Raw genomic sequence first — 13,711 nt, forward strand, 5'->3', positions numbered from 1 at the left:
ACCATCGTAACCTAAAACATCAAAATTATACATTCTTTCATCCCATCGTAACCTAGAACATCAAAATCACACATTCTTTCATCACCATCGCAATTTAGAACATCAAAATTACATCTTCTTTCAACTTTGTCACAGTCCAAAACTTCAAAGCCACACCTTCCTTTAATATCATCACATTTTGGTTAGCTAAATAACACTTTCCTTCATCGTCATTGCACCTCAAAACACTTAAATCGCACTTTAGAACACCTTCATCGCACCTCAAAACATCTCCGTCACAACTTAGAACAACTTCATCGCACCTAAAGTTGCACCCATCTACCTTTCCCACATTTTTTTTTTGTTTTTTGGCTTCTTGGTTTCTCCCCCTCCCTCAATTCTTCAAGCAACTCTTTTCAAAAAAACTTTGTTTAGTCGTATTTTTTATTTATTATAATTTGTAGGTGTTTCTTTTACATCTTTAATTTCCTTAGCAAGCATCAGAAGGACTTAGCTTTCTTTAGTTCCCCAAATGTAGCCACCTAGAACCATATAGGATTGTTTGTAAACTTGAATATGTGGTTACATTCCCCCCTTATTCTTTGTTTTTGTCTTTTTATTTCTCTTGCATGCTTGAACTTATAATTACATGCACTCTCATATAGATAAAATTAGGGTCTCATTTTACCTATTAGAGGATGGATAGTATGTGTGTGCCTTTGAACTTTGATCCTTAAAGACTTTACCAAAACCTTTGAATTAGCCACCAACCAAAGAAACCCACTTGTTTATAAGTGAAGGTTTAAAGGCTAGCGACCTAATTGAAACCTTTGAATCTATAACCCACCTAACAACTTCATGCATTGCACCTAGATTACCCATACATGGAAGACTTAAACGGAAATTGGATAGAGGAACTATATCATAATTAGGACTAGAACACCAAGAGTGTTGCACTATGTGGTTGCTATCTCTAGAATTTGGATAAATAATAAATTCCAAACTCCTTCAACCCATTAAAAGAAGATTTGATCTTCCATTAAAAGATATTAAAACACCTTAAAAGTTATCAAATGTAACACCTAAACTCAAATTTCTAAATGTTAATACTTTCGCATTTAAGTTAGGTTTCTTGAGTAAGCTACAACATATCAAAAATCCTAAATAAAAGATAATAATAGTAATAATACAAGAACTACAAGAAATATCACTTTTAGCGGCAGTTCGCTAAAAGTCTCTAAAACTGCCAGTAAAACCTTTATCGGCAGTCACCAAACTGTCCCTAAAAAATGTGTCGGAAAAAGTTATGGCGTCAATTTTGCTGGCGCTAGAAATAGGCTTTTAGCGGCAACCAGAAAACTGCCACTAAATGAGTTTACCGACTGCTGCTATAGTTTGGTGCATTTTATAATTTGTTTCAAATAACCTATTTTCAGTTCATTTATGCAAATTAAAAATTAATACAAAAGGTCAAAACATCAATTACAAATAAAATATAAATGTACACTCTCCATTCAAAATATTTAAGCCACAAACACATTTCAAATTGATAAACTCCTTGATACAAATTTCATCATCCATGTTTTCGAGGGACCACCCCTGCTTCTACATGAGGTGATGTAGACACGAAAGTTGTATATGCAAACAAATCAACATCTTCTGTGTTACTACTTTTAACAGTATTTGTTTTTATTTCTATTGGAATAGAAGTTGGTGCATCTGTGAGGTCAATTATACTTTCACCAAACAAATCCACCTTCTTAACACTGGCAACAACTAACCCTATCACATGAAACAATTAAGTGCCTCAGAACACCAAAATTATGTATATCATGAAAAATATATGTATATGGAACTATGAATTTTGCAAATGTGTACACAGAACTTACCAATAACCTGACTTGCTTGTTTATATACAAATTTACTTGATATACAAAAAACATAGGTAAGCTCTTTAAAGGAGAACCTGAATGTTAGAGTCATTCATAGCAAGCCAACCCCTGTGTATACAACAAACATTTTAATACACTATTCACATTAACTCAATAATAATTGCAAAATGGGGGGAAATGAAAAAGAGAAAACAGCTTAAAGCCAAAACTCATAACAAAAACTAGCACTTACCCATGTATCAGCAATATACGTGGTACCGAATTTTATAGGAAACCTAGATTCTAAAATCCTAGAAGGCAATAACTAAATACAAATTCATATCAGTTCAACCTTTGCCGTCTAGTTGCATGGAATATTCCAATATCCCCATCTGATGCCCATGAAACACTGTAAAGCCAGATTACTCTAGCCCAACCCCAATCCCAACCAATTCCCTTTATCTTTGAGAAACCCTAGTTGGCATAGACTGCAATTAGAGTTGCCACCTGATAATAACAAACTAATTAACAATAGGGTGGAGCAAATAATCTTTTTTCTTTTTCTTTTCTTACTTTCCTTCTATTTGGTGTAAAATGAAAGTCAAAATCCACACATTAAAAAATAAGCATTGAACCCATTCAAAGGTGAAACAAATCAGAGAGATGAGTAGCAAAATAACCAACTTCAAGATAATTAAATGGTTGGAGTTGGACTGAACAAATGAACCACTTTAGTCCTTTGAAATGAGCAACATGTGGCAAATTATAGGGCTCCAGAATAGAACTACAATGAAAGTCAAAGTTAACCTAACATTTTGTCCCTTTATTGGGTATTGATTAGTCCTTGTGAAGGAATTAGAAAATAATATTAATAAAAAAGTATAGTTTTATAGTTATGGTGTTGGATTCAACCAACTTAGTGCATTAACCAATTAAGAAATCAATAAAACTTAACCAACCGTGGGTGTTCTATTGCATGTAGGGTGGTGGAGAGGGATAAATTTATTGGTCTTTGGAAAAAAAGAAAGACAAAATAAAGAACACACATTCTTACCAGTTGAGCAATTATAAAGGCACACACTAGGAGCAATACAAGACATTCAACATATGACCATCTACGTGATCGAATGACAAAAATAAGGGCCTCGCTAATGATGCTCACTTGCAAGTATAATGTAGCCAACTGCTCATGAGGACTCTTCCTCAATAATCTTACATTGAATTTGTCCTGTATGATATAGACCATAACAAAATTAAAATCTAAACTGTCTTCATAAAAGAAAAGTTTAGTTATAATATTTGCTCCTGAAGAAACAACCACAAACTTCTTACTGAGAAAAAGTCAGTATCATGCAAAGCCCAGAAGAATAACACTGTCATCAATGCCACTATTAGTATGAAATACAAATGCCTTTTTTTTTTTAATCGTAAGCATGAATGCCTTTTTTCTCTAAGCCTACTTACCACAATATCAATTGTGATTGAAACTGCATATATCTGAAAAAGTGGAAAAAGGGAATCAAATTTGGTTATTGTTGGCAAACTAAAGTTCGGTGATCTCAAGGAAAAGGGGAAGGGGGAAGGAGGGATGACTAGGACTAATAGTGAAATTCTTCATTCTTTGGAAAATAGCTCTGTTGGTGAGCACAACACTGACTATAACACTCAGCCCAGGTTTTGTAAGAACTATATTAGAAGCATTTCTAGCAGTATCAATAGCATTAGCAACATCAATTCCAATATCAGCCTTCTTCAGTGTAGGAGCATCATTCACTCCATCTCCAGTCAATCCACAAATATGTTTCTTCTCCTGTAACTTCCTTATAATTTCATATTTATGCTTTGCAATAGAAAAAAAAAAGTCAGTTTAGATGATAAAAGCAAAAGAATGAAAATGCATTCTTGCATAATCAGGATAAGAGAAGGGATTAACCTGGAAATACTCCTGCAAATCCATCAGCCTTCTCAATCAACTCATCTACAGGAAGCTCTACATCTATCTCTTGTTATCGGTGTTCGCCCTCAGACTTTAGTCCATTCTTCCTGCCGTGAGGTGGAAGCTGAGTTTCATAAACCCTTTTCTCAGTTGGAGAAAAAAGAAAAACAATGTTATAATACAGTGAATCAAAGAAAAGCTGTTAGTCCAAAAGGAATGCTAGGCAGTGGAAACTGGAAAGCAAAGTGGGATGAATAATGGATCTATAGTCTGTTTTCGATGAGGGAGCTAGTAGAAGCAAGTTCGAGAATGCGGGAATTGACACTCAGTTTATACCCCTCATTTGGAAGTACAAACCTCCATTGCGACGATGATATATTGCATCCTACCTCTCTCAATCCTGTACGATAAATAATCTTCTCCCTGTTTGTTACTTTGTTTTGCAGATACGTTTAGAACCCTAATCGTGAATTGGATGAAGTTCCTTAGTTGTCATTAGATGCTTACCCTTTGCTTTGTTTTAAGTTAAGATCCTCTACTTCGACCATCAATTCTATCGTCGAATTACCAGCAATGTCAAATTACAAACACAAATAGAAGGAACAATATAAGCCACTACCAAACCAAATACAAAAAATTCCGAGTTGGAGAATTACCTTCGTCTATACGAGTGAAACATGATTGGGGCAGCTGAAACCCACGTTGTTGACACTACTATCGCTGATTGTGTTTTCTGGTGGGATAGTACAAAGAATATGATAAAAAACAGATCGGGTTAGGTTAATCGCCGAGAAAGAGGGGGCAAAGAGAGAGAAAGGTGTTATCCTTACTCAGGTACCATCTGTTAACACCGGCGTCGCAGATTACCATCATGAGACAAGTTGGTGGAGCTCCAACTAAAAGAGGGAGAGAAATAGAGAGGGCGGGACTACCGCTACACACTATTATTTTTAACGGAAGCCCCCTTTTAGCCCTTTATAAAACTGCCGCTATATATTGTTTTTGTTTTTGTAGTGAAGGTAGAAAAAAAAACTTTCAATTCATAATAAAAAATGAAATATACAACCTTCATCTAAAATCAAACTCCAATAAGGAAAAAAATCTCAATCTAGGAATTAGGATCAAAATCAAACCTACAACTCTCAAAATCTGAAACTCTCATCTAAAATGCTTAAAGAGCTCATCTTCCTACTCAAGGTTATTGTTCCCTATATTGGCTAAATAGATGCATGACTATATGAGTTTATCTCTTCAAAAGTAATTACTTTTCCTATATTGAGAAGGTTATTGTTCACTATATTGAACTGTTCCCTATATTCGCTTTCTAAATGTTTTGCCTGATTTTTAACAAAGGTCCATTAATTTAAGGCGTTTCCGTTGCATAAACTGGTCTAGTTAGCCTTAGATCCCTTCACACCCTCACTAGGTTCCCTTGACCCACTCCAAGGAAGTCGTCCTATCTAATCACCTAAATAGCTAGCCTTCTTAGGACCCCTCCAATCATCAACTACACAACCATAGAATTGACACCTCTCTTTTGACCAACACCTAGCACTTTATACCAAGTTTATTACCTCAGCCTTGTCCATAACATCCTACACCCTTGCCAAGTCAAGTTTAACCTTAACCCATTCTAATTTAGGATCCAAGATCTAGTTAACCGATCCATAGTAACCTTGATAGTCCTAAGTGCATATTAGGGGAAAACTGGTTCTATCATGATTTATCGTTGTTTTTATCCCCACTTTGCATGAGCATATTGTCACTAGACCATGTTCTTAGGTTTCCAACCTCTTAGGATCTTGTTATAACAACCTATTAGGAGCCTATTATCAAGCCTAATACCCTCATAGAGCTAGAAAAGTAGATACTGATCCATACAGTTTGGGCATTGCTTGCATCATTTTTGTGTTACATCATGCACTATAAAGTATAATGCTCCCAATAGGAAAGATGATCACACTTGCTACAGATTAACACAAAATCCAATAAGAGATTAAAGAATTTCAAAAAGCAGTGAACCCGTTAACCTTCAATGTTGATTAGCTAATCTCTTGCACAAGAGTAACACCACCAGTTTTTATGCCACCCTTTGTCTCAAATCCTACACCATGACCTCACCCCATTATCTTTCCAATTGTACCAACTTTTTCCCATCCATAAGGCTTACTGTATCCACCATCAAGGACCAAGACATAAGACTAATGAATATTGGCAATTGAAGTATGCTATTAAATGCCTCATTGATGATGGGTAATACAACCCTGACCTTGAATTTGTGGACATGTTGTCACTTAATGCATCTTTGCATTAAACTTTTAGACTAATTGTACTTAATTTTCTACTTAATGAAAGTTTGTTTTTTCTATGTCTTTTGTTAATCTATACTCCTAACAAAACAACAAATTCAGTTGGGTCCAATTTATCCTTCTAGCATATCTAGATTTGATGATCAAAATTAAACTTAACTAAGGACTTGCAACAAATCTTGTGGATGTGTTCTTAAGAAAAGTTGGTTGTTGATTGAAAATTCAAAGAAGGAAATATTTGATTAAGGGGACAACCCTGGATAGCACAAGCACTCGAGGCTTATTCCAAGGGAAATTGAGTTGACTTGCAACAACTACTCCTAGGTTAGCATTAATTAAAGGCATCAAAACTAGTACAAATTGTTGATCTATCAAAAAAAGAACTGGAGCCCATTTTTGGCCAATCATTTCCTCTTGGTTTCTCATCATTCATTTAGGTAATAGTCATCCCATTTGAACATTTCGCAAAACCCCAATTTCACAAAACCCACAAGCTCCCAATGATGCAAAAATCAAATGGCAAAAAAAAAAGAAAAAAGAAAAAAAAAAACTAGAGGGCAAAAAACAAGAAAAAAAGAGAAGGGAAGAAAAAGCATAAAAAATGGGAGTAAAAAAATGACTAGGGGCAAACTCACCAAAGGGCCCCAACATTTTTAAGAGTAATAACACTTCCTCGAGGACAAGTTTAACATGTATTTCATCTCACAAATTATGCATACAATCAAGAAATGAAAGGAGATCATCTATCGGTTGTTTTATCTTGTCTTTAATCCACTAACCTACTCTTTGAGCCTTTATTTTAATCATTTTATTTGATTAAACTTTTTTTTGAAGAGACGTATGTCAAATGTCCGAATGCCCTTATACCAAATAAAAAAAGAAATAAAGACAAAGGAAAAACTAGGGCAATAAAGTGCAATTTTGAAAAAAAAAGAAAGAGAAAAAAATAGAAAAAGAGGAACAGAGAGAAATTGGGGCAATCAGTTAGTAAGGCATTCTTTAAATGACATATGATCTCTGATTTAAACCCACCCCATTCACACTTCATTCCAACATAAAAGTCCCCCTTGATTAAGAAATACGCATGACTCATGGCATTGAAAGACACGAAAAGTATTTTTGCAACTAAGGGAAGCAAAAGAAAGGGGAAATAAGGGAATGCCCTATATGTCGAATTCAAGCATTTGAAACCCATATGAAAATAGTATTTGTGCCTCCTATCCTTCAATTCTAAGCATGATCCTAAGCTACATTTTGTCCCATATAATAAGACTTCCACAATCTTTGAAAGATTACCAAGATAGCCTTGGATAAACCTTACCTCACTGACAATGACGAAATTAAGTACAATGGTGAAAACTTAAAAGGCACCCAGAGGTGAAAAAAGGGGGGTGTCAGACCTGGAAACACCAAACTAGGGGTAAAAATGACACATTCAAAACTTGAGACAACATGTATCAAAGCACAGGAAGTTCGATTGGCTTGATACAAGGAAAGGCAATACTTTTTTTCAACAAGTCGAAAGGGGCAATTATCTCTTACTCAAATATTTTTCAGTGTAAATTTCTAATTTGCATCTGATATTTTTAAGTCATATCACTAAAACCAATAGTGCTTTTATCGTCAAATCTCACACTCCATTAAGGGTAGATAGGCTCTTTTTGAATGCTATTATTTTGTCTGGTGTCAACCTTTACCATTCAACTAATCCTTATTTACTAAATTAAAAAAAAAATAAGGGGCATAAAAGTTCAATTGCATCCAAAATTCTTTCACCTAAGTCATCAAAAAGCTTTCATCCAATTCAAAGTTATCCAAAAAACTTGCATTTACTTGTTTCAAAATTTTCTTCTATCCAAAGTTCATCAAAATCATCCAAAGTTCTTTGCATCATCCGTCCAAAATTCTTTGATCCAAATCCAAAATGATTAAGTTTTCCTTCTTTTTTATACAAATTTATCCAAAAATCTTTAATCAAAACTCATTAAATTCATCAACTCATCATAATGTCTCTCATTCCTCCCCTACCCCTTTTATAAATTCTTAATTTTTTGAATTTTCTCTTTTTCTTAAATCCATGTAATATTAAGAAATACAATGAAAAGCAAGAGTCATTTCGACTTCTAAAGCATCTCCCACATAAAAGGTTTTTGTTTCAAACATTGGGTATTCCAAAAGTCAAAGAGTGTCTTCTCTTTTTTTCTTCATGTTTTGTAGACATTTTAGAGCACAAATAGTTGGAGACCATTTGAGATAGTTGTAGAGATTGTTCCAAGAGATAGTTCCAAATGTCTGGGATCGTCTTCTTTTTTTTTTCATGTTTTGTTTTTCTTCTCCTTATTCCAACTCTCAAATGAATTATTTTTTTGTTGCAGATTTAGTTTGAGAATATTTTTGTAGAGGTTTTCTATTGGTTGCAAAATTAGTTTCTTCTTATTCAAATTCACTTCCAGGTATGTTGTTTTTCTTTTTTCTTTATTTTTTCATTGGGTTAGCATTCTTTTTCAACTTCTTTTGTGGTTTATTAGTAGCATTCCAGGATTGTTTCTTCAAGCGTGTTTTCATGTTAAAGTTTGGTTCAAGTTTGACTTTGACGATAAAGTTGCAACAAGAATAAATTAGGTATGATTTCTTCAAAATATAACATTTTATGTGTTAAAATCGGCAATAAATTGTTTCTAACATCCAAACAAAATCATTAGAAGTCAAGAATCTAAAAAAATGAAAAAAAGCAGGAAAATAGAAAAACAAAATTTGCGTCATCACAAGACCCGTTTTAACGTGCGGGTGAAGAAGACCGTGCAAATGGGTCATTTGCAACCCGTTTGTGAAAAACCCACTCAAACCCTATAGGTTTGAACTATGCAATACACGTGTTGATTTCTATTCATTTTAATAATAATAATAATAATAATAAAAGCAACAACAAAAAATATTATTATTATTATATTTGTAATAGTATAAGTACTAATTAATTATAATTACTGATGAAGGGAGATTTAGCCCGACCTCGTAATCACTCAACACGTGGCAAAGGCAAACAGCTCGGCACAACAGCGCGCCCAGGGCGCGAGCACCAAAGGGAGGAAACCAGCAGTCCGAACTCTCTACAAGGAGCCCGAACTCCCCACCAGCAATCCGAACAAGGAGCCTAAACTCCCTACGAGGAGCCCGAACTCCCTACTAGGAGCATGAACTCCCTACGAGGAGCCCGATCTTCCTACTAAGAGCCCGAACTCCCTACGAGGAGCCCGAACTCCCTACTAGGAGCCCAAAACTCCTTACGAGGAGTCTGAACTCTCCCTTTGGCCCCGAGCCACACAAGGCAATGACCCGAACTGGCCCGCCTCATGGCAGTTCGGGACACTCCCCTATCCGAACTCAAGACTTCACCTCGCTAGCCACTCCAGCACTTTGCCTCCAGGACGCCGAACTGAACAAGCATACCATACCTGACACCGAGGAGGTCCGTATCCAAGGGCGGTGCACCTGACTGACTTGGGATCTGACACTTGACAGCCACACTTCAACGGTCACCTGCCACCATCATCGCCAGTCGCAGAGACGGCTCCGACAAAAGGGAGTAGTGGCGGTTCTGTCCAGCAGAGAGGATGACACCCGAACTAGCAGGAGCCCAAAGGTAATCATACCCGACCTGACAGAAGCTTAGGAGTGAGTGCACGAGGTGGTTATAAAAGGCTCCCTACCCCCCAAGAACAAGGTATGTGAACTTTGCGCCATCTGGTTTTGTCTTGCCTAAGAAAGAATTCTAAATTGAGCTTCGGAGCATTCATACCAGGTTCCCCCCGGAGCTTCCTCATCTTCTCTGTTTCAGGCTCCCTGTAGCTCCGTTCAGAGGCAAGGTCGTTGACAGCTAGGACCAGCCGGATTGCGCACCATCAATTGGCGCCGTCTGTGGGAAATCGCTTCTAAAAGCCTCCCTCTAAACTCTCATAACCTCTTTTCTCCAAAAACCCCAACACTCATGGCTTCTTCCAGCAACGCCGGACGTAGCACGGAGACAAACACCACCGGGGAACAACTTCAAGTCCCCGTGGTGTGCGTCAGACAGTTCACCATCCCTCTTTCGGTGGATGGGATCCCCAGCTTGAATGCGCCACAGGCAATGGCGCCCGTAAACCTTCCCGCCATGAGCATCCCCTTTCCTCTCACAATCGAGACAACCTCTACTGAACCAACTGCCGTCTCCCTGGCAACTAGCCAGAACCAGTTGGACGACCTGATGCAATGCATGCAGAAAATGCAAGCCCAAATGCAACAATTCCAGCAACACCAGCTCCAGCAGCATCAAGTACTGCACAACATCTCCCAGTATCACTATCAACAGCAGTTCCCCCAACTGCCTCTGAACCAACCACTACTTCTACATCGACACCCTGTTCTGAAGCCAGTTAAGGCCTCCCCACATGATGGACGCCCCCACCAGGGAAAAGCCTCCCGGCCCCAGAACCCCACTAATAGCCAGGCCTCGTCCCCAAGCCGAAGAGAGAGAAAAATCACCACCGCCTCACAGCTCGCAGGCGGGTCAGGAACCTCGCCCGCAAGGTCAGCACCTCGGCACTCCAGGCCCGAGTTCCCGCTCACGGAAATCCGATTCAGCGCCTTGGCAGCAGACTACTAGCATTCCGGGCCGATCGAGCATGGCAAAACAGAGGCCAGCAGTGCCAGTACCAGGCCCACTCAACAACGAAGGCGCCGACGAAGTCACCGAACTGCCACCCGTGTCCTACCCGAGCTCAGAGGTAAGGAAGAGACGAGCTCGAACGAGGTAAAAGCTGCCCCGATTCTCTCAGTTCCTTCCCCCCTCGCATCAGAACTCCTGGCAGTCCCCATGCCCAGAGATTTTAAGCTCCCACCTTTGGACAAGTTTGATGGGTCCTTCAACCCTAACGACCACGTTGATGCTTTCTAGTCCCAAATGCACCTCGCCAAGCCCAGTGAATCGTGCATGTGTGTGGCCTTCACCACCACCTTCAGAGGGGTAGCCCGCACTTGGTACAGGAACCTGGCCCCCGGGTCGATAAGATGCTGGGCCCAGTTCGTGTAGATCTTCACCGTACACTTTGTCACCAGCAAGCGGTGCCCTAGAACAGAGGAAAGCATCTTCGAACTAGTCCAGAGAGAAGGAGAATCCATCCGAGACTACATCAAGCGGTTCAATGAAGCGTGCTTGCAGATATTGCAGTTAGACCCTGCAGTGCAGCTCGCGGCGGCCAAGAGAGGAGTAACGCACAAAGAGTTCAAATGGCACATGGTAGCTAACCAGCCCACAACCGTAGCCGAATTCCTCAAGGTCGCGGATAAGTTCATGAGAACAGAGGAAGAAATCATCCAACAGACCGAAAGCGAGAACGAGAAAAGAAAGAGGGAAGGCGAGCCCTCCAACCCAGTCGACAGAAAAAACCCGGCCCGGGAGCCGAAGCCGAACCAGTCATTCCGAGCTCCCTTAGCAGTTCGAACGGATTACACGCCATTAAACACGAGGTGGACCAAGATCTTAATGACGATCAAGGACGCCCCATACGTAAAGTGGCCACCTCGCCTAAAGGGAAATCCGAACGAGAGAAATAAAAATTTGTACTGTAGTTTCCATAGAGACCACGGTCATAGTACCGAATAGTGTAATAATCTCCGGGACGAGATAGAGAGACTCATCCGTCGCGGATACTTAAGGAATTTTGTACAGCATGATAATAATAATAACAATAATGCAGGTCGGCAAGGGGAGCACGGAAAGGATGCCCCCGAATCTAGCGGCAGACCAACCGAAGCGTTGCAGCGACAGCCTCCGAAAGAGAGGCCAGTTCGGGGAACCATCCATGTAATAGTGGGAGGTTCGGTGGTAGCGGGGTGTACTTCGACAGCGGCCCGGACGTCAGTTCGCGAAGCAGCCCAAGAGGAACAAAACCCCCCAAAGAGACCAAAGACTGAAGAGTCGATCTTCTTCACGGAAGACGATGCACAAGGGGTCCACTACCCCCACACTGACGCACTTGTCATAAAACTAAGGATCAGCGACTTCGAGGTCAGGCGCGTACTCGTGGATTCGGGCAGCTCAACGGACATCCTCTTCAAGCCAGCATTTGACCAGCTACAGTTACAGAAGAGCGAGTTGAAGCCCGCAAACACTCCTTTGGTGGGTTTTAGCGGAGAGGAAGTCAGGCCCCTCGGAAAAATAACAGTACCTATGGAAGTCGGCACATGGCCTTGTGCGGTCAGACTCAACCATGATTTCCTGGTGGTCGCGACCCCTTCCCCAAACAATACCATAATAGGGCGGCTAATTACGCATATCCTGTGGGCAGTGGTCTCCACATACTATTTGGCAATGAAGTTCCCTACAGACTTCGGTGTGGGGGTAGCGCGGGGCGACCAGCTCGAGTCCCGCAAGTGTTATGTTGCCGCCCTGAAGGGAAAAACCAAGGTGGCCGACGACCTTGAACTAGAGCGGCCTACGGAGCAAGGCGAGGAACGAGCTTCGCCCACAGAGGAAACAGTCGCAGTCCCGACTTCGGCTACAGACCCAGCTCGCACACTACAGATCGGTGCTTCCGTCGAGGAACCACTACGAACCGAACTGGTGAGTTTTTACTTCAAAATTTAGATATTTTTCCTGGTCCGCAGCCGACATGCCCGGTATTAACCCCAGCCTGATAACTCACAAACTTAATACTGACCCTGTAGTCAGACCCGTTAGATAGAAGAAACGTAACTTAGCCCCAGAGCGCTGGAGGGCGGTCGACAAGGAGGTCGAAAAGCTCATCGCTGCAGATTTCATAAGGGAAGTTCATTACCCGAGCTGGGTAGCCAACCTAGTGCTGGTGAAAAAGGCAAACGGCAAGTGGCGCATGTGCGTCGACTACACCGATCTGAACTGAGCTTGCCCGAAAGATTGCTTCCCCCTCCCTAGAATTGACCACCTAGTGGACGCGACCTCGGGACATGAGTTGCTAAGCTTCCTGGATGCCTACTCGGGCTACAGCCAAATCAGGATGGACCAATCCGATGAGGAAAAAAACAGCTTTATAACCGAGTTCGGCCTGTACTACTACAAGGTCATGCCCTTCAGATTAAAAAATGCCGGGGCAACCTTCCAAAGACTTGTAAATAGGCTGTTCCGGCCCTTGATTGGCACGAAAATAGAATGTTATGTAGACGACATGGCCGTCAAGACGTAGTTTTCACAGGAATTAATACAAGACTTGGATTCTGTCTTCCAAATCTTGCGTCAATTTAGCATGAAACTGAACCCTAACAAATGTGGCTTCGGTGTCACCTCGGTCAAGTTCCTTGGGTACATTGTCAACCGGCACGGTATTGAGGCCAACCCGGACAAGATAAAGGCCATCCTAGATATGAGACCACCCCGGAAAGTAAAAGAAGTTCAGAGGCTAAACGGCCGCATAGCCGCTCTGAGCCGCTTCATGTCCAAATCAGTAGACCGCTGCCTGCCCTTCTTCAAAGCAATCAAAGGCAAAGGGTTCGAATGGACCCGAGACTGCCAGCTCGCGTTCGACGAGCTAAAAAGCTACCTCGCTAGTGTGCCAACCTTAGTCCGGCCCGAGGACGGCGAGGTCTTAGAACTGTACCCCTCG

Source organism: Nelumbo nucifera, chromosome 5 (assembly GCF_055504915.1).
Source record: "Nelumbo nucifera cultivar China Antique chromosome 5, China Antique-T2T, whole genome shotgun sequence".
Lineage (NCBI taxonomy): Eukaryota > Viridiplantae > Streptophyta > Magnoliopsida > Proteales > Nelumbonaceae > Nelumbo > Nelumbo nucifera.